This window comes from Geotrypetes seraphini, chromosome 3 (assembly GCF_902459505.1).
Source record: "Geotrypetes seraphini chromosome 3, aGeoSer1.1, whole genome shotgun sequence".
In the NCBI taxonomy this organism is placed as follows: Eukaryota; Metazoa; Chordata; class Amphibia; order Gymnophiona; family Dermophiidae; genus Geotrypetes; species Geotrypetes seraphini.
Genome location: NC_047086.1, coordinates 183361754 through 183383923, shown reverse-complemented (window position 1 = coordinate 183383923; position 22170 = coordinate 183361754). Strand labels below are relative to the sequence as shown.

The following is a 22170-nucleotide window of genomic DNA, read 5'->3' as shown; positions in this document are numbered from 1 at the left end:
CCCTCCTATCCAGTATCTCTATCCCTCCTCCACACCATCCCTTGTGTCCAATTTCTCTCCCTTTCTGTTCCTTCCCTCCCTAAATCCATGGTCCATCATCTCTCTCCCTCTCCTCTATTTTCAGACCCATTATTTCTTCCCCCCCCCCAAAGTTTGGCATATGCATGTCTCTTTGAACACCCCCTTCCCTCCGTGTACTTCTAAATCATGGTCCCCCCCCAAAGGCCTGTCCCCCCTTAAAGGTCTGCCTGTCCCACCTTGAAGGCCTGCACCCCCCTTGAAGGCCTGTCCCTTCCCCTTGTAGGCCTGTCCCCCCCTTGAAGGCCTGCCTGCCTGTCCCCCCCTTGAAGGTCTGCACCCCCCGAAGGCCTGCACCCCCCCGAAGGCCTGTCCCCCACTTGAAGGCCTGTCCCACCCCCTTGTAGCTTCTCCCCCCCCCTTGTAGGCCTGTCCCCCCTTGAAGGCCTGCCTGCCTGCCTTTCCCCCCTTGAAGGCCTGTCCCCCCTTGAAGGCCTGCACCACCCCCCTCGAAGGCCTGCACTCCCTTGAAGATCTGCACCCCCCCCCGAAGGCCTGTCCCCCCCTTGAAGGCCTGTCCCCCCCCTTGAAGGCCTGTCCCACCCCCTTGTAGGCCTGTCCCCCCCTTGTAGGCCTGTCCCCCCTTTAAGGCCTGCCTGCCTGCCTTTCCCCCCCTTGAAGGCCTGTCTCCCCCTTGAAGGCCTGCACCCCCCTTGAAGGCCTGCACCCCCCCTGAAGGCCTGTCCCCCCCCTTGTAGGCCTGTCCCCCCCCCTTGTAGGCCTGTTCCCCCCTTGAAGGCCTGCCTGCCTTTCCCCCCTTGAAGGCCTGTTCCCCCCCTTGAAGGCCTGCACCCCCTTGAAGGTCTGCACCCCCCCAAAGGCCTACACCCCCCCCGAAGGCCTGCACCCCCCTGAAGGCCTGCCTGCCCCCTTGAAGGCCTGCCCCCCTTGAAGGCCTGCACCCCTTGAAGGTCTGCACCCCCCCCCCGAAGGCCTGTCCCCCCTTGAAGGCCTGCCTGCCTGCCTGTCACCCCCCTCCCCCTTGAAAGCCTGCTTGCCTGCCCGCCCGCCCCACCCTGAAGGCCTGATGCCCCGACCCACCCCGAAGGACCGCTCGCCCCCCTGGCCTCCCCGCACCACCTATGAAGCAGCCGCAGCAGGATCGCGAAGTCAGCGTCAGCGATCCCTGCGCTGCTTCCTGCGCCACGGTCCCGCCCCTCCTCTGACGTCAGAGGAGGGGCGGGATCGCGGCGCAGGAAGCAGTGCAGGGATGCTGACGCTGACTTCGCGATCCTGCTGCGGGCTGCTTCACAGGTGGTGCAGGAAGGTCAGTGGGGCGAGCGGTCCTTCGGGGGTGGCGGGGGACTGAACGGCAAGGCCGGGAACACCCCCTTAGGGCTGGCACCCGGGGCGGCCCGCCCCCCCCGCCCCCCCCTAGGTACGCCACTGCTTATCTCCCCTCAGCCATCTCATCTCCAAGCTGAAAAGCTATAACTTCTTTAGCCTTTCTCATATGAAATTTGTTCTGTAAGCGAATTATCAGCCCAGGCACAGCCTAAGGCGCATTTATTTCTGATGAGCTACCTTTTCTTTTTTTCCAAAATCTTTTTTATTGAAATTTTTCAGAATACAATCCAAACAAAAGCAGCATCATTTTCCTAACAACCCACCCGGTCCCTCCCCTAAATCCCTCCCCCCCCCCTTTATACAAAACATTCAGAAAGACTGAAAAGCAAATTATACAACCGTAAGCTGATAACCCAACCCAAACCCCTCCCCCCCACTTCCCACCCACAGGACAAGAGCACACAGGTTTACAGCTATAACGGAGAGACCCACCATATTCTAATAAGGCTTTATCAAAGGACACAACCACTCGCATGTTGAAAAGACCACAAACCTCCACAAGACCTCCAACACAGATTCTCATGATGACCATAAATCTGGGATAAGCGTTGAGGAGCCATACACCATTGCTAATACAGTACAACGGGGATTTGTTTTATTAGGTCAGAATGAAGCTTGCTATTCTGGTGTTTAGAACCCACAATTCTAGGCAAAGTCAAATGATGTTTTGAATTAGTAGCGTTCGCAAGAGGTCTAAATTCTATGTACTGTACAATAAAAGCTACAGATTAGAGTCATGAAACTCCTAGCTATAATTAAGTCTTACCATTAAAGATACAAACCTTCTTAATCTACCTGAGGCAGGGCACACGATGCATTTGTTACGTTAAGGAATGTCAAACAATCCACTGGCTGAGAAAGTTGTTTGAAAATTATTTAAGGTGAATTGGAAACTAACCAGCTTAGAGAACAGAAGGAGATCACTCACTTCCTCCTTTGACAGGTTAGCCCAGACTATGAAGGTAATAGAATGTAAACATTTACTCTGTTCAAAGATAATCAGGAATATCACTTTTACTCTCCCACCCCACCAAGTAACCCCCTCAGAGGAATTAACTGATAATTCTCCAGGTTGATGGGAGAGGACAGAATTAATCCCATTTTACCCAACCACTTATTAGAGTAAGCCCCAGTAATTACTTAAACATTCTTTGTTTAATAAATAGGTTGTTATTATTGTTAGCATTGCTTCAAGCTATCAGCTTATCTAATAAATTATATCCAGATTAAAATATACATTTTATCTCAACAACTGTATAGCATGGGTCATAGTATACAGTAGAGAATGACACAGAGAAATTGGTCCCTGTCCCTGCAGGAAAGCAATTTCCCCATCCCCACGAGTTTTGTTGCTGTTCCTGCCCCATTCCTGTAAGCTCTGCCTTAACCACACAAGCCTCGAGCACTTACAATTTTAAAGTGTTTGAGACTTATAATATGAGGTCCTAAAGCGTAGCTTGTCTAACGTATAAGTAAATCCTGCCCTGCTTACAAGGAGAAAATAGCTCTCTCAAGCCATCGTTTCTGCCGTTTCCAAAACAAGGCAGTAGGAATCACATTCCTGTATACAATCAAGAGATAAATGGTGAAAAAAAAGAGACCTAGTAAACCAGAATACGTAATTACTGTCCTTCAAAAACTATACCCTAAGAAGAAAAAAACTTTTAAATTACCTCCAATTGAACGGAGCAGCTCTCTGGACTCGGTATACCTTTAAGTTTTACTTTTGTTTTCTAATGTGTTTTTCCCTGTACAGAGGTGAATCATCAGAAACCCCCTGGCAGCTTTGTTGGAGTCGTTTCTATTAAATATTACCTTGAGAGTTGGCAAAACTGCTCTCTTCATGTGGGTGTAATTTTAAAAGATTTTTTCTTCCTAGGGTGTGTGTTGTTGTTTTTTTTTAACTTGAAACTTTATTGAAAAATTAAAAAGGTAACAAAAAATGTCTTTTATTACAATCAAGGAAACAACAGACTTTCAAGTAAGAGTTATTTATTCTCCACATCCAGTGAATTGTGGTATATAAAACCTTAATAAAACTTGGAAACTCCTTATGTCAATCCCCACTTTACCCCATACATAATTGCAAATAATTCGGGAACATATCCCAAACTTTCTCAAAAAAGTCAGATCTACTATATAACGTAGACTTTGGTGGTTGAAAGAGGATGATTCGTTCTCCAGTTAGAAGTAACCAGGAAGTGACTTCAGAGGCAGAGCAGAGGTCGACATGGAGGCAGGTTGGAGACGCTGCTCACGCTGGCGAGCAGTTAAAGAGATACAACAAATGGGGGCGGAGAGGAGAGGTTCCGCGCCCCCACAAAGGCAGTGTTCGAGGAGATCTGCTTCCACCCGCCCCCTTACTAGGGTTACCAGATTTTCCCAAAGGAAAATCTGGACCTATGGCCACGCCCACAGGCCCACCAAGTCTCTCCCCATTCCACCTGTTCACCCTCTGTTCCGTTCTCAGCCCTGCCCCAGACGGCATCCGCACATGGGTGGATGCAACGCAATGACGTAATGTCACCGCATTGCATCCGCACATGCGCGGATGTCCCTTCCCGACGCGATTTTGACAGAATGTTTTTCAAAACCCGGACAAAGTGCCAGGTTTTGAAAAGCCGTCCAGACATGTCCTCGAAAAAGAGGTCATGTCCGGGGAAATCCGGACATCTGGTAACCTACCCCTTACTATGCCACTGATTTGCGTACAAGAAAATCCTTTGAAATACTGGTGAGATAAATCCCCTGTAATTTCTTATTCTATATGTTCCTGTGATATAAGTACAAATTGATTTTGAATTAGCTCACTTTTGGCACTTTCGAGCAAAAGCACTAATTGCCAGGGCTGCAACCTTGATGAATGGCAGCATTGCTCCTCTGATAATGCATCTCTTTGTCTTTTGCCATGTGTCTAACACAAAGGTAATCTAACAGGGCACCCGCTATAGGCTGGTTATGGCACCTGTTTTAAGCCAATTCAATATCAGAAAGTATGTGCTCTGTTAAATAATTCCCCTCTATGGAAGAACAATAACCTTCAGAACAACAAGAACAGGGTGAACAGATGGATTTAACAACTATGTTGGGATTATCAATGAAGGAGGTAGCTAGTCCAGCTACCTTATCAGCTACGGTGGTTTTATCACCAGATAAGAATTGGATATTAAAGTTGTACTTCAAGAATAGGCACAAAGAATTTCTTGGACTTAAAGTTCAGATATTTCCTGATGTGACAAAAGAAACTCAGAAACATAGGAAGGAATTTTTGCTTCTTAAGCCAGGAGTCATTGCAATGGGGGCATTATTTTTATTACGATACCCATGCAAATGTATTGTAAAGTATAAGTCCTTGAATTATATTTTCTTCGAACCTTCACAATTAACGGGATTCCTCTCCAGGAAACGCCTTGAAGAGGAGATACTAACAAAGTAATCTATTGGACACTCTTGTATCATTCTCATCTATCCACCTAATTAGTAATTGGATATTTTCTTTTTTTGTTAATCTCACTCATGATTACATCTTGGGACTTTAAAATGATTGAATAATTTTGTATTTCATTATTTTTTTTTTCTTGGTTGATATTAATGATGTCTTAATCATATTCTGTACAAGAAGTTTATTCTTGATAATTTGTTTAAATAAAAATAAGTAATTAAAAAAAAAAAAATAATTACCCTCTAACAGTGTCTTACAAACTTTTTCGAGCCGGGCACACTAAACCTTATGTCTCCAGCTCGAGACACCCAGTAGTTTACTGGCATCGGTGTGATGACATCATATGCATGTCAGCGCATGCGCAAAGGCCCTTCAGAGAGAAGAGCTGGAGAGAAGGGCCGGCAGAGAGAAGAGGTGCCATCAGGAGATTGCATACAGGACGTGCCTCTCTTTGCGAGAGGCACGTCCTGTAGACAGTCAGCTGGCGCCTGCATCTCTCCTCTTCCCCAGTGTACCGTGGCACATAGTTTGCGATACACTGCTCTAACACCTATTGCGACTAAAGTTGCATATGCTAATTTGGCTGTACGGCCAATCTATGCACACAACTTAATTAATAAGCCAATTGGTGTTAATAATTGGCCACTAACAAGCAATTATCAGCACTATTAGAATTTACATGCACAACTTTCTAAGCGTATTCTATAAATTCAAATACACGGATCTCAAAAGGGGCGTGCTCTGTGACTAGACATAGGGCTTGGTAGTAGGAAAACAGCCTGTTCGCCCAGTTCATACGTCAAACCAAGCGGATGTTTGGAGGCGATAGAGAGTGCGGTACTGTAGTAATCCCAGCCCAATCCCATTCAGGTTTCAAAATACAACCAGTTTATTATTACTACCCTTTCCTTTAAGCCAGTGGTCTCAAACTCAAACCCTATGCGGGGCCACATTTTGGATTTGTAGGTACTTGGAGGGCCGCAGAAAAAATAGTTAATGTCTTATTAAAGAAATGACAATTTTACATGAGGTTAAACTCTTTATAGTTTATAAAACTTTCCTTTAACAGTTAAAAGGAAAGATATATAAACTATAAAGAGTTTTACCTCATGCAAAATTGTCATTTCTTTAATAAGACATTAACCATTTTTTCTACGGCCCTCCAAGTGCTCTATTTTTTTCTGCAGCCCTCACATTTAAAGTTTAATATCTTTTCTTTCTCAAAACTGGCACATTTCAATCACTAAATTGAAAATAAAATCATTTTCCTACCTTTGTTTGGTAATTTCATCAGTCTCTGACTATGCATCCAATATTTCTTCTCTTCTTTCAGCCTCCTGTATGCTTCCTCTCCTCCAGACCTCATTCCCTCCCCCAACTTTTTCTTTCTGTCTCTATATCTGTCTTTCTTTGATTCCGTATCCCATTTTTTGCTTTGTTTCTGGCTCCCTGTCTCCCCCTTCTTTCTTTCTTCCTTCCTTCCTGCCCTCCCCCACACCACCGCCGCCGGGGAATAGGCTGCTGCCGCTGCCGCCATCAGGAACAGGCCGAGATCTCCCTCTTTCTCTTCTCCACGGGGCCGACCAACTCTCGCCGCCCGACGTCAATTCTAACGTTGGAAAGGACGTTCCGGGCAGCCAGGCAGCGATTGGCTAGCCAGAATGTCCTCTCGACGTCAGAATTGACATCGGGTGGCGAGAGTTGGTCGGCCCCGAAGAGAAGCAGGGAGATCAAATAACATGGTGCCGGCCTGAGAAGGGAAGGGAAGCAAGTTGGGCACCACTGCTCTAGACGAGCTGCACTCTAGGGAGAACAGTGGACCGCCTCCCCCCCTTGGTACACCACTGGAGCAGCAGCATGTCTGGCTGCCTCTTCCGTGGATAGCGCAAGGAGACGCCAACCCGTGGCTTTGAACGGAACGAGCTGGCCAGACACGCTGCTGCTCCAAAAGGAAGATAATGATCCAGTCCAGACCGCGGGCCACAAATAAAATCTGGAGAGCCACATGCGGCCCGTGGGCCGCGTGTTTGAGACCGCTGATTTAAGCAGATAGTAGCAGATTAGCAGTCTTTTCACTGCTTATCAAAAATATATCTCCTGCCTTGCAACTTCAACAAACTTAGCAGGTAATCAGAGGGAAATTCTATAAATGGCAGCTGTGTCTAGAGTTAGCATATTTTCATGTGTGGGTCTTTGGGAGTGGAATAAGCTTCCTGGATATTTACGACAGCAAACATGCTTGAGTAGTTTTAAGAAAATGTGGAAGAAACACCTCTCCTGTAAGATGAAATATGGGACTTGATTTATAGTTTTTTTGATGCGAGGCGCTGGTAGCCTCTCTGTAAGTTTAAGAGAATTTACATTATCACTGTTATGTTTTATTTATGTTCAATTTGTTGTACTGTATGTGATTCTGTTTGGGTATGTACTCTATTGTGACCCGCCTTGGGAAAGGCGCGGTATAAATAAATAAAACCAAATACAAATAACTAGCCAACTGGGACACACGTTTTAAAAAAAAACACACCGCAAGGCAGGCCGCCTACATTGTAAGCGTTTTTGCGAGCCTAGGGAAGTGCATAGGACTCCCTAAGCTCACCCTATGCTAGGTGTGGGTGTGGTTTCGCGAAGACGACCAGTAGTAGGAATACCCACTCCCTTCTGCCAGAACCCCAAATTCCTCCTGCTGCCATCGTGGGATGCACTGGGGAGAGGCCTAAGGCACCTTGTCCAATTGGAATCTTAGGCCTCTCTCCCAGTGCATTGGGGAGGGGTTGTTGGGGGGCATGCCTTAAAGGGGGGTTCCATCAAGTGGGACTGGGCATCCCTCCTGCCGATGATCTTAGGAGAGGGGGGGCAGGAGGAATTCGGCACTCCTCCTACCATGGACATTCGGGGGGGGGGGAGCTTCAGGGGTTCTGGCAGGAAGGAGTGGGCATCCCTCCCGCTTGTCGCCTTTGCAGGGGGAATGGACAGGTTCTCTGCCGTGGTCGCTAAACTGATCGCAGCAGGGATATTCCCTTGCCACAGTCAGCTCAGCAGCCACTATTCGAAATGTAGACCAGCATTTTGCTGGCCTTCATTTCAGGCGCCTATTGCAGTCCTAGGGAGATGCCTAGGGCCACCTAAGCTTGCCTAAGGCCACTTCCAGGCGAAACCACACCCAGGCCTATCCTTGGGCGAGCTCAGGCGGCCCTACACACCTCCTTAGGCTCGCAAAAACACCTTTAATGTAGGCTGCTGCCTCAGGGATTTTTGATTTTTTTTTAAACATGCGTCTCGATTGGCTGTTTAGACGGCGGTAGGATACTTACCGCCGCCTACAATTAGGACGCCATTTATAGAATTTCCCCCTAAGTGCCAATGTCTGGATACGGCCCAGAATTGAATTGTCACTGTAACCCATTTGACTAATTATTATTATGTAACTCGTTTGTCCAAATATTACATACGTTACCTTGTAACTCGTTCTGAGCTCTCCGGGGAAGACAGGATATAAAACAAAATAAATAAATGAAATCCTGGCATCAGGTGTTTAAAAAAAATGCTGATCACTGCTAGCTGAATATCAGCAATTGAACTCTTAAGTTTAGGAGCATAAAAAGTGGGTAGAAATGGAGGGGGTTAGGGGGTGAGAAGAAGTTAGATCTTTAGCACTAGGCTTAGAAATTAGGTTCTTAAATCTAAGGGCTCCTTTTACTAAGCTGCTCTAGCGGTTGTAGTGCGCACTAGAAGCCAACGCCACCATTGAGCTGGTGTTAGTTTTTGGCACGTAGCGCGGGGTTAGTACGCATTAAGAACGCTAGTGCACCTTAGTAAAAGGAGCCCTAAGTAAATGAAAGGCAGGCTTACATTTCTAAGCATAGCTTTTAAGCTCCTAAATTAAGATTAATATTCAGCTTAAAAATTATTCTCCTAAATTTGGCTGAAAATACAGAACAATTGTTCTCATTCCTTTTAGTCTACATTTATTATTTTTGTTTTTCTTGTTTACTGTAGACTAGGTTTACAGATGTCCAGGAAAATCCAGACATGTCCTCTTTGTACAGGACTGTCCAGGTGCCAGGAGGAATCTACAAAACCCAGCAGCTTGCCTGGGTTTTGGAAGTCCCCAAGCTCGGGGCCACATCTGGAGGGCCTCTGCGCATGCGCAGACTTTGACGTGATGATGTCACATGCATGCATTTGTGCGTGACATCGTCACGCGGCCCTCCAAACGTGGCCCCAAGCTCAGGGAGGTTCATGTGGGGGCAGGGCGGAGCCATGTGTCCTCTGAGGAAATCTGGCAACCCTACTATGGACCTATGCCTTTCTCTATGTCCAGCCTAAAAATAATTATAGGCACATCAATGGATTTGCTCAAAGGAGTCTCCTTTAAACCCTAAGGAACGTGTTTATATATATATATCAATTTTCAAGTTTATTAGGTTTTTATATACCGCCTATCAAGGTTATCTAAGCGGTTTTTACAATCAGGTACTCAAGCATTTTTCCTTATCTGTCCCGGTGGGCTCACAATCTATCTAACGTACCTGGGGCTATGGAGGACTGAGTGACCTGCCCAGGGTCACAAGGAACAGCGCCTGGTTTGAACCCACAACCTCAGGGTGCTGAGGCTGCAGCTCCAACCACTGCGCCACACACTCCTCAATATATATATATATATGGTAATATTATTAAACTATTTATGTATATTAGGATTCATGCTTAAAAAGAGGAAAATTACAACCATAGAGTAATGAATAAAAATAAAAAAAAGCATAAGATACAACTTTAAAAATAAATATGGGCAGACTGGATGGGCCATTTGGCCTTTATCTGCCATCATGTTTCTCTATATTATCATAAGCATTTACAGTAGCTACTGTGACAAACTGACAATATACGGTTGCATGGCTAGTGACATGCAGGTTCCAACACAAAGGGCTCCTTTTACTAAGCCGCATTAGGGCTTTAATGTGCAGAATAGCGCAAGCTAAATTGCCGGGCGCGCTAGACGCTAACGCCAGCATTGAGCTGGTGTTAGTTCTAGCAACATAGCGCGGGTTCAGCACATGCTACAATGCTGCGTGTGCTAAAAACGCTAACGCAGCTTAGTAAAAAGAGCCCAAAATATAGTGTACAAGAGATTCCTTAATAGAACACTATCATTCCAAGCAGGCAAATGGAATGAAAGTTTAACCAACTTTTTCTCGAACACACTTTCTTACCAAACTTTTAGGAAGTCAATCAAAAGTTATCTCTTTGATAAATCTCTCTAACTCCCCTTCTGCCTTGATGTACTTCCAGGAAAAATTTGATTCATCTTACTAATGTAATTTTGAAAGTTTTTTGTAATATCGCTGTCTGTATACAGTCTCTTCCTCTGTAAACTGCTCTGAACTGTTTATGGTATTGCGGTACATAAAAATAAAGTTATTATTATTATTAAATGTGTCCAGATTAAATAAAAATATACCCTCTTTCCTAATCATTTGATACTGTATGTTAACATGTAAGGGATCTTTTCTGGGTTTATTTAATCCAACTGATTTACAATCAGACCAGATTTATGTGTGTTTGGCCATTAAGCTGTAAAGAACACTCCCTCCCCCATCAACATCATTAATTAAGAAGTAAAGATTAGGTTCATTAATTTTCCATCCTTCTGAAAGAATATACATAAAATGGTCCATTCTTAAATATTATGAGGGGTTGCTGAAAAAGTTCTTAGCTCAACCAAACTTCCTAAATTTTGAGTGTTATTTTGCCAATGTAGCTGAGGGGTGTTATCTTATTTTGTTATGTACCAGTTTGCAGAAACGAAATTCCATGGGTTTTTGGGGTTTTTTTTTTTTTAATACATTGTCAGATCATTCATTGAACCATATCCAGGTCATTCTCATCTTGGCTGGGCTGAGAACTATTCAGCACCCCTCATATTAAACTAAAACAAATAATAATAACGAGGCTCCATGTAATGTGAGGTCTTAAATTGTATCTTGTCTTAACAGTAAATCCTGCCCTGCTTACAATGAGAAAATATTATGTAGCTCCCTCAATCCACCGTTTCATCTGTTTCCAAAACAAAGCAGTAGGAATCACATTCCTGTATACATTCAGCAGATAAATATATTTAATTACTGCCCTTCAAAAACTAAACCCTAAGAAGAAAAAACCTTTTAAATTACCTCCAAATGAAAAGAGCAGCTCTCCGGACTCAGAACACCTTTTTTTAGTTTTACTTTCGTTTTCGAACGTTTTTTCCCTGTACAGAGGTGAATCAGCAGAAATCCCCTGGAAATCCAGCATTTAAAAGAGTGCAGCTTTGTTGGACTTGTTCGCTATTAAACATTACCTTGAGAGTTGGTAAAGTTACTCTCTTCTGTGGGTGTAATTTTAAAAAGATTTTTTTTTTATTCCCAGAGGATGTGGGGATTTTTTATTTTTATTTTTTTTACTTGAAGCTTTATTGAAAAATTAAAAAAGGTAACAAACGTCTTTTATTACAATCGAAGAAACATCAGACTTTCAAGTAAGAGTTATTTATTCTTAACATCCAGTATTTGTTAACTTCCTATTTCCGCCCCCCTTTACCTAATTGCAAATACAGTAATTCTGGAAAAGATCCCAAATGTTTTTTAAAAAGAAAGTCTGATCTACCACATAATGTAGTCTTTGGTGCCATCTAGTGCTTGAAAGAGGATGATTAGTTTTCCAGCAATATAATTCAAAAGCAGTATAGTGTTGTCAGCTGAATGGGAATGCCAGTTATCTAATGAATAGCTTCCTGAATCTGATCCCAAAACAGAGATACAATTGCTACTGGTATTTTGGTCTACCACAGACGGACTAAACTATCAGGCAGTATTTCAGCAGTTTCTCCAACATAAAGGCTCATTTTGAAGAAGAGATATCCTCAAAACCGAGGTGTTAGTACTAATGATGTAGGATTTGTAAACTATTTTCTTTCAGCCAAGTTGAAATAGAATAGCACAGCTTATTCCTATTGTTTATCAGATAGTTTGGTTCTTAATTCTATTTCCTAGGAAGACATGTGACAGGATATATTCGATATGACATCTAAATCAGAGGTGTCAAACTTGGCCCACAGGGTAATTGTATTTGGCCCGAGATTTAGCCCTCTGTTCCTTACCTCCCTCCATCCCGGCTTCCTGGTCTCACCTTCAAAGCAGCCTGCAGAGGATCACCGCTCGGCTGTAGCAAGCCTAGCAGGCTGCTGTCTGCATCCGCAGCACGTTTCCTCTGCCGTGGTCCTGTACGTCAGAGGAGGGGTGGGAGCATGGCAGAGGGAACGTGCTGCGGAGGCAGATGGCAGTCTGCTAGGTTCGCTACAGCACCAGCAATCCTCTGCAGGCTGCTTTGAAGGTGAGACTAGGAAGCTGGAGGACGCTAGAAAGAAGGTGGGCCCTGGTGTAAAGAAAGGGGAAAACATGCAGGCCTTCTGGCGGGCCCTGGTGTAGAAGTACACGGAGGGAGGGAAGAAGGGGTCAAAACAGACATGCATATGCCAGAATGAGGGGGGAGGGGAAGAAATAATGGGTCTAAAAAAACAGAGGAGAGGGAGAGAGATGGTAGATAATGGGATGGAGGGAAGGAACAGAAAGGGAAAGTAGTTGGACACAAAGGATGGTGTGGAGGGTGAAAGACATATTTAAAAGGACAAACATATCTTATGTCTTTTGTCTCTGTTTGTGCTGGAGGTGCTCAAACGCAGACTGTTTGTGTTTACTCTCTTGATGGTCTGGGAAAAGGCCATTTAATCTTGTTAATGAAGTTAGCTGTTTGAGAGACAATGGAGGTTCGACCCCCCACTGCCATGTACCGGTTGAGAGAGATAAAGGAAACTTTAACACCTTTAGATTCAGACAAAGAAGCACATATCCTGCTCACTCACCCACCCACCCCTTTTTCTAGTGTTGATTACTTCTTTGAAGCCTATGTCACCAGATATGGTTTGTACTTATGTCATCTGCTAATACCACTGACCCATGTTAAAAAAAGTATAAAAGATGGATGTACTAATAAAAGACTAGGCAATCTCTTTAGGACACTGTCTGTGTATCCTTTCTTTCTAAGGGGAATGCCTCCGGATATCTGTACCCAGGCGACAGGATGTGGGCAGGGCGGTTTTGGGACCAAGAAATGGACTCCGTTCGCTTCAGTTGGGGGCTCGACATGGATGGGCTGGACATTACCAATATTTTGTGAATATTTCTGAATTTTGATTTCTGTTCTTTAATACTCACTAGTATTGGTGTCCTGTTCCAACCCTTTATTTATATTGTGGAAGTTTTTGGGAAACTCCCGCTGCGGTTACTGTTCTTTTGGGAAGAACAAGATTAATGTGGAGTTTTCGGGAAGCTCCCGCCACGAAAATAAGCAGCTGCCATTCTTTCGGGAAGAATGAAATTAAGTGAAGACTTTTGGAAAGTCTCTCTATTGTGGATTTATAGAAATGCCTGCCCACTCTGTCGTCTGTACCACTCTTTGCATTCGCTTTTCTCTTCTATCGCTTAGATAAGATTTTATAGAGTATAAGATTATATTGTATATTATTAATGTACCTCGCTTATAAGGTAAGGTAAGCGAAAATTTCTGCATTGTTATATTGTTTTTGTTATTGCGAAAATTCCTGCATTGTGATATTGTTTTTGTTATAGGTCATAAAGACACTTAGGATTCTCCCCCTCCTAGACAAATGAGACTTGTAAGGCTTATGTTGCCCGTGTGTGTGACACTCTCCTTCCAGCTCACATCTCTCTGTGTCACCAATCCTTTCCCATATACGTTTGCACTGCTTATAGGTTTAAATTTCTGCCGTTTCTTATGCTGTGTCCCCGGAAAGAAAAAATTCCGTTTTAGGTTTCAGGTTTGTTTGGGGATTTGATATAGCGCCTTGTCAAGGTTCAGAGCGGTTTTACATAATATATAAAAGCAAAGAGTAGAAAGGCATACATTAAAAAAACAAATTATAATTATTAAAACAGACAGTCAGACACATAGACGAACATTAACTTACCGAAACAAAATGAAAAAGAAAGGGAGAAGGATCAAAACAAAAGAGAGGGGGAAAAAAAAAATAATCTAGCACTTTGTAGAAAAGATTAAAATGAATAAGAAAAGCAAGGAGCAAAGTTCCATTACAGTCCTTAAAAGGACTATTATACTCCAAATGCGTCTTTAAAAAGAAAGGCCTTCAAAATACTTTTAAATTTATCAAGTGATGAAATTTCTCTTATATAATTTGGTGCTGAGTTCCAGATGGTAGGGGTCGTCACAGAAAAGATATTAGTACGCATGGTGCCAATGTGTCTTAAAGAGGGAATGGATAACAGGTTTTGATAAGAAGAACGTAATGTGCGATGGGGGTTTTGGGGAATTAATAACCTGTTGATGAAATCAGGTAGACTGGAAGCTATGGTTTTATGTATCAGTAACATTATTTTATAAGTAATTCGATGATCTATGGGAAGCCAATGGGAGTTAATCAAAAGAGGTGTGACATGATCAAATTTTCGAGCTTTTAAGTTGAAATTATTTAAATGGCAGTATTTTGAATAATTTGGAGGCATTATCTTTCTTTCTTAGTGAAGCCTTTATATAATGCATTGCTATAGCCTAGACATGAAGGCCCAGATTCTCTAAAAGTGCGTCCCGATTTTAGGCAGCTGTAGGCGTCCTACAGCTGTCTAATCAGCCAATCGGGATGCACGTTTTTTTAAAAAAAATGCTCCCCAGGCAGGCTGCCTATATTGAAGGCGAGGCCCGCAAGACACCTAGGCCCTGATTCTGTATAGGACGCCCGGGAGAGGCCTAAACTAAACCCCGATTCTGTAACCGGCGTCCATGTTACAGACGCGGGTTAGAGAATCGGGTTAGATTAGACACGGCCCGCTACACTTATCGCGGCAAGGGATCTCTCTGCCGCTGTAAGTATAGCGGGCCATGGCCCCCTGACCGATCACTGGCAGGAGGGTGCCCAAACCCTCCTGCCCGAAGACGCCCCCCCTCCCTGACACTACCGACCGCCCCCCCCCCGACACTACCGATCGCCCCCCCCCGACATTACCGATCTCCCCCCCGACAATATCGTCGAAATGAGGCAGGCCCGCCCCTTCACGGCTCATCCCGCCGAAGCCTAAGGTCTGATTGGCCCAAGCTCTAGAAGCCTGGACCAATCAGGCCTTAGGAATAGCGGGTCCGCCCATCCCTACTAAGTCTAAGGTCTGATGGGCCGGGAAGGGGCGGGCCAGCCTCATTTCGACGAGGCGTGCCTGCTTGCTCGACGTGCAAGACCCATCTGTAAGAACAGGTTTGGTGGAGTGAGGGTTGTTAGCGCCGGGGGGGGTGCATCTTCGGGCAGGAGGGATTGGGCACCCTCCTGCCAGCGACCGATATTGTCGGGGGGGGATCGGTAATGTCGGGGGGGGGCGATAGGTAGTGTCGAGGGGGGGCGGTCGGTAGTGTCGGGGGGGGTGCGTCTTCGGGCAGGAGGGTTTGGGCACCCTCCTGCCAGTGATCGGTCAGGGGCCACGGCCCGCTATACTTATAGCAGCAGAGAGATCCCTTGCCGCGATAAGTATAGCGGCCGCGTTTACTTACAATGTAGACCAGCATTTTGCTGGCCTACATTTTTAAGCTTCTCATCTACTAGGGAGACGCGTAGGGCCGCCTAGGTTCAGCCTAATGCCCGCCTAAGGCCCTTAGACGAGCTTAGGCATCTTGCGGGTCTCCCTAGGCTCCCAGAGGCGCCTTCAGGCCTGCCTGGGGAGCATTTTTTTTAAAAAAAAGTGCATCCCGATTGGCTGATTAGACAGCTGTAGGACGCCTACAGCTGCCTAAAATCGGGACGCACTTTTAGAGAATCTGGGCCTAAATGACTAGTGAATGAATAAGAGTATTTAATTAAGAGATTGCAACAGGATCGAAATACAATGCAGATAGAATTGAAAAGAGTAAAAAGTGATTTGACAGCCAGGAAAAACAATGTTAGTGTATAGGGATGTCCTGACTTTCTGTGTCCAAATACCAAGGTCACTCAAACCTTTACAGCCCTGCCGGACTCCTATCACTTTCCTGTGGACTCAATTTTGGAGACGCAGGATAAGGGAAAGAAGTCAGACTCTGAATTCAGCTTGAGATATGTGGCACCTTTGATTTTGGACACTTGTGGCCGCCCCAATGTTAATACTACCATAGAGGGTCAAGATAAATTAACTTTAATTGATACAGGGCCCAGAATCAGTTTTACAGATAGAGCAAGAAAAATATGGAAATTTGTGAGATTCAAGTTTCAAGTTTATTTTTAACTTATTGAATAGCTTAATTTAATTTGCTAAGCGATTTACAAATAAAAACAAAAGGTGTACACATAAGCTTATTTATAGTAAATTACATGAATTTGACATATTGACATACAAACTAACAGATATATAAGGGAAAAAGGGCAGAACTACAATTATATTAATAAAGCACAAAAGAAGACATGAATGGTGAAAACAATAGGAATGGGGAATAAATAAATTAAAGGCGTCTTTAAAAAGGAAGCTCTTCAGATTGCCTTTAAAATGGTTTAGGTCATTTTCTTCTCTTAAATGCTGAGGTAAGGTGTTCCATAATTGTGGGGCCATTACAGAGAAGATATCATGACGACGAGTTCCGATAACTTTCAGCGATAGAATTGTTAAGAGTTTTTGATTAATGGACCCTAAAGAACGTGATATACTATGGGGAATAAATAGTTTATTAATGAATTGGGGTTCGTTCGAAGACAGTGTTTTAAAAACTCAATGTGATTCGATCAGGATTGCAGACAGAGCTTGATAGGTGTTGAAGAGGTTTAATGAAACCTGGACCCAAGAGGCAGGTCTTAGTGCCCATGCAAATATGGATTCCCTACTTATTCAGACTTTCCTTTCTAACCTCCGTTCTCCCTTGCAAATTCTGGTCAAACAAATGATTTCAGAATGGCCCACTAGTTCTCGTGAAGAATTTCAGAATAAATTATTGAAAAAGAAGCCGCAGGTTGCTTTGAGATCTCTAAGTCTCGGGAAATCCTGCAATATCAGGGCCAGCTACCCACCTGGAGACTGCGTCTGTCCGCTCCATGCGGAAGAGGGGGTCGCGGGTTTCGTAGGGGGCAGGCCCCTGCCTCCGATTGAGGTGGTAATAATCCATCCAGAAGTACTGGATGTTTTAATTGTGGGGACCCTGGTCACTGGCTTAATCAATGCCCATCTGGCCGGTGTCCAAAGCCGCCCTTCGGACGGACTTTGGTGCAAAGAGGGGAAACCCTGTATACCAGCTGCTAGCTCTCCCTTATTCATTGCCCAATATCATGGCATTGGTCACTGCAGTGCTCGCTCGACATTTCAACTTCTTGCCAGTGATTTTTTTCATTCTTGACCTTTGCCCCCTGATACAGACATATATAACTTGACACCTTACTTACCCCACTTCTCCTTTTACACACTTACAGATTGACTTTACGCCCTTGTTACTCATATTCCTCATGCCACCGGGACTCGCCAGGATTATTGTTGACATGTTCTCCCGATGGCCTGAAGTTTTTTCCCACTACAAATGAAATTGCTCAGACTGTGGTGAACATTTTACTTCGCGAAATCATCCCTAGGTGGGGATGTCCCACACACATCAACTCAAATAATGGTCCTGCTTTCACTGCCAGAGTATGCAAAGATTTAGCTATCGCACTCCGCATTGAGTGGAAATTTCATCTCCCATATCATCCACAGAGTTCCGGTATTGTCGAACGCATGAACAGGACTATTAAAGACAAAATCAGGAAAGCCACAGCTGGCACGTTTGTGAATTGGGAAAATTTCCTTCCTATTGTTTTAACTGAAATTAGGATGTTGCCAACTTAAAATGTTTTTCTTTTTCTTAGCAGCAGTTCAGATATATACATAGCCATCCCAGACCAGTTTTGACACAAAGATATTTCTAGTGTTTTCCAAGGATCCTCTTTATCACTGCAGAGATAGAGACGATCCAAAGAGACATTAGCCTTTTCCAAATATGAGATGGTTATGATATGCATTATTTGTATTACTCATGTGTTCATCTTTATTTTGGTTCTCTATAACAATGTGTTTATTTGCAGAGTTAAATTCAGCCCTGCACACTTGACAGATAGAAAAATAGCTTCATGCCTAAAAAACAAAAACAAAAAAAAAAAAAACTTTGTGTTTTATGTTTTGTCTGTGCCATGTGGTCTGTGTTTTGTCCACTTGTTTTAGTTTAGTGGGTACCCCAGGATACATAACATTGGCCATTTCTAGAGCTCTTTTCCCACTTTTTACTAGCCTAATTGCACAATGTTCTTTTTACTTATAGCTTTCATATTCTAAATGTAGCTTAGTTAGGGGATATATGTTTAAGAAAAGGTTATACAGTGCTTATTCTATGGTGCTCACTGGATATGAAGCACTCAGTACACATTTCTGACATAATTTTTTTTAAATACATTCAGTACAGAATTATGGTCTCTCTGAAGTGCCATTATAGTTATATGCAGCACACAAAAACATATCTTTTTGGAATGTCTGATTAAGAACCTTAAGTACCTGAATATTGTCTCTCTTTTGCCATAACTATAACAAGTAAATGCATTAATATTGTCACATGTTGCCACATTCAGTATAGGCAACCTGGTCTCTCTCTCTCTCTCTCTCTCTACATTCAGTACAGGCAACATGGTTCTCTTCCGTTTTCTATCTCTTATTTGGATCACACTGGAGTACAGCTGCTGAATGATATCTGGACTCTTTTCAAGCCGGTGTATCCCTCCCTGTAGACAGACATCATTTAATCCCAAGGGTGAACACCACTAGTTTCCAGTGACTGACAGATCCTGTGCAAACATCATTTCATTTAAAGAGACTGTCGGTTCCTGCTGGATTAATTCTGCTTCCTGCACCCTGACTGCAAAGATCTACTCCTCTACTTCCTCACATATGCTGTACACAATGTTTCCTGTTCGTTGGATCTATGGATTCATGATAGCCACCTTTCTAAGAACGCTTTGATGTACAGTTCAACCTATTTAACCTACTCCACACCTCTAATGATTCTATGGACATTCCAGACTTTATTTCATATGCTGTACATCCACTACCTCTTGGTATGTGCAATGAGACGTTTCAAAAGCTGCTGAACTACATTGAACAACTTAAGAAAACCTCCAAAGAAGTGAATCATACTATCACTTTTGAAGATGGACAGATTGCACAAACTGTAGAAAATTTGCTCCGAGATGCTCATGTCTCAGTTTGGGAACTTTTCTTTGAGTATTCACCCACTGCAAACCACGTATTTAATGTTTTAATTCACCCTATCATTATCTTAACTATTCTACAAATTTTGCTATGTATTGTTATGATTCTCCTTTGCTGTAAAGTGAAACACATGTACATTTTTTTTTAATCTCACAAGGTTCTTTCTAGCTTTTAAGATAGTTAGACATGAATTTCCAGTATCTTCTCTGACACTTGCTAATTTGGCTCTAATTTGGTTTTAATCTGGCATATTGCATTGCATAAATCCAAAAATTCAAGAAAAGGATGTCCAAATAAATCACAAAGTTACAACACCCTCCAAAAGCACAGGACTATAAATCACCTCCCATCCAAAAAGGAGAAAAGACCTCTATAGCTCTATAAGCTACCCACATAGACAAGCTAGTTTCAAACAGAATTTGATACTAGCAGAGACATCCTCAGTCAAAAACTCTCAAACTGTGAAATTCTATTTTATCTTTATTATCTTCTTTTCTTATTATCCTTTCTTTCTAAGGGGAATGCCTCCGGATATCTGTACCCAGGCGACAGGATGTGGGCAGGGTGGTTTTGGGACCAAGAAACAGACTCCATTCGCTTCAGAGGGGGGATAGAGATACTGGATAGGAGGATAGTTGGGAAGAGAAAGGGAGAGATGGTGGATCCTGGGGTGGTGGGGAAGGAAGGAGAGATGCTGGATGAAAGAGTAGTTGAGAAAAGGAGAGATGGTGGATCTTGGGATGGTGGGGTCCATTCCTGCTTGCGGGGATGGAGATGAAAAAAATGGAAAGATGCCAGACCTCTGGGGGAGGGAAAGGAAATAGAAGGGGAGGACAGAGAAAAAATTTCAGGTTATACCAGGGGTGTCAAAGTCCCTCCTCGAGGGCCACAATCAAGTCGGGTTTTCAGGATTTCCCCAATGAATATGCATGAGATCTATTTGCATGCACTGCTTTCAATGCATATTCATTGAGGAAATCCTGAAAACCCAACTGAATTCTGGCCTTCGAGGACCGGAGTTATCCATCCCTGCTCTAGCCCATTGTTTGTTGATGTCAGTCTATTAATGTAAATATATGTCTAGTATTGTTACCAATCTGTATAACCCAGGGGTGTCAAAGTCCCTCTTTGAGGGCCGCAATCCAGTCGGATTTTCAGGATTTCCCCAATGAATATGCATGGGATCTATTTGCATGCACTGCTTTCATTGTATGCTAATAGATCTCATGCATATTCATTGGAGAAATCCTGAAAACCCGACTGGATTGTGGCCCTTAAGGATATAATATAAATATAATAAATAAATAATAACCGTTTATATACCACAGTACCGTTAAGTTCTATGTGGTTTACAAAAGAATAATGAAGTACAAGTTGAGAGAACTTAAGGAATGGGAAAACAAGAGGGGGATAGGACGAGAGACTTTGACACCCCTGGTATAACCTGAAATTTTATATTTTTATTATTGTACGCTGCTTAGAAAGCTGATAAGCGGGATGACAAATTTTTGAATAAACTTGAAACTTGATTGAAGCTCATCTCTCTTCTGTGTGTAATTCTCTTACATAGCTGAGGTCCATCATTCACCCCCCTCTTCAATGACCACTGCACCAAGGCCCTCCTTTACAAAGCCGCGCTAGCGTTATTAGCGCCGGCCGCGGCAGCAAGACCTCCGACGCTCTTAGGAATTCTAGGAGTGTCGGAGTTCTTACCGCCGCAGCCGACGTTAAAAACGCTAGCGTGGCTTTGTAAAGGAGGGGGTAAAAGTAGGTAAGTCCTTCTGCTTTTCTCATGCCTCATGCAGAACAGTAGCAGTTGGTGCCTTCCAGAAGCAAGTATTACATTTTTTAAATTTGTTTATTGAAATTTTTGAAAAAACAAGAAAAACAAAAGTAAAGAAGGAAATTGTACATCTAACATGATACATATAACAGTAAGGATACAACGGAGGAACAATAAGCATCCAAAGATAATCAATATATAAGCTATATAAGTGGACAGTAACATCAAGCAGACATGGAGACCTTATGAATATGGCATAGCTGAGTAATAAACAGCTATGCTAAAAGTGAGAGGAAAGTAAAATTTTTGATTAAGCCTTGATATAGAATATGCAAACCAGTTGGAATGAACATACAGATTAGGAACAAAAGGATAGATCCCTAATTGGGGACCATATTTTATTAATTTTGTATCCTCTATTAGTAACTGAGTTATAATTATAGTAACTGAGTCATAATTATGAATCAGCACTGTTGCCCACCTAAAGGAGGTATTGAGAGAACGAAAAAGTATAATGTCAAAAGATATTGGGGAAGTAATGGGAGGCAAGGAACATACAGTATTCCAGACAGATTTCCAGACTGGAAAGATAATGGGACAGTCCTAGATCATATGCTTTGAGATCACCTAGGTGGCTACTATAGTGCGTTGTGAGTACTGGAAAAAATATTGACATTGATCGTCCTCCCCCTCCCAGGCAGACTCTTCGTTCCCCAGAAGCAAGTATTATTTTTATTCATCATTCTGCCAAAGCATTCTATGACATCTACCAAAGTAAGAATCCATTCCGTGTGCTTTCCAATTATAGGATATTTTAGATACAGTATACTGTATATCTATAGGGATATGTGCAAAAAAGTGCCTGTATGTGTATAACTAGGAGAATCTGCCTTTGTAGGGTTACCAGACATCCGGATTTCCCCAGACACGTCCTCCTTTTCGAGGACATGTCTGGGGGTCCGGACGGCTTTTCAAAACCCAGCACTTTGTCCGGGTTTTGAAAAGCTTCCTCGAAATCGCGTCGGGCAAGAGGGCATCGGCGCGTGCACAGATGCTACGTGAAGATGCGACATCATCACGTCGCACCCACAGATGCGCAGATGCCCTCCTGCCTCACCACAGCAAGCAGCGTGGGCAGGGCTAGGGTGGGATTAGGGGCAGGACCGGGAGGTAAGGGGCGGGGATGGGCGGGCTTGGGGGGGGTCCAGATTTTATGAATG

The 22170-nt window shown here is 43.5% G+C and overlaps 1 protein-coding gene across 2 annotated transcripts in view; it reads right to left on the bottom strand.

The window, feature by feature from the left end:
• LOC117357637 (TRPM8 channel-associated factor homolog) overlaps positions 1-11213 on the bottom strand; it is a 51655-nt gene extending 40442 nt beyond the window's left edge. Inside the window, exon 1 of one of the 2 annotated variants that reach the window (XM_033938495.1) lies at positions 11038-11213. The gene's annotated coding sequence lies outside the window, so the exon portion shown is untranslated. Of the gene's footprint in view, positions 1-3098; positions 3144-11037 lie in introns of those variants that run through there. The other variant, XM_033938494.1, reaches the window with a different exon arrangement.
• Positions 11214-22170: the final 10957 nt, after the last annotated feature.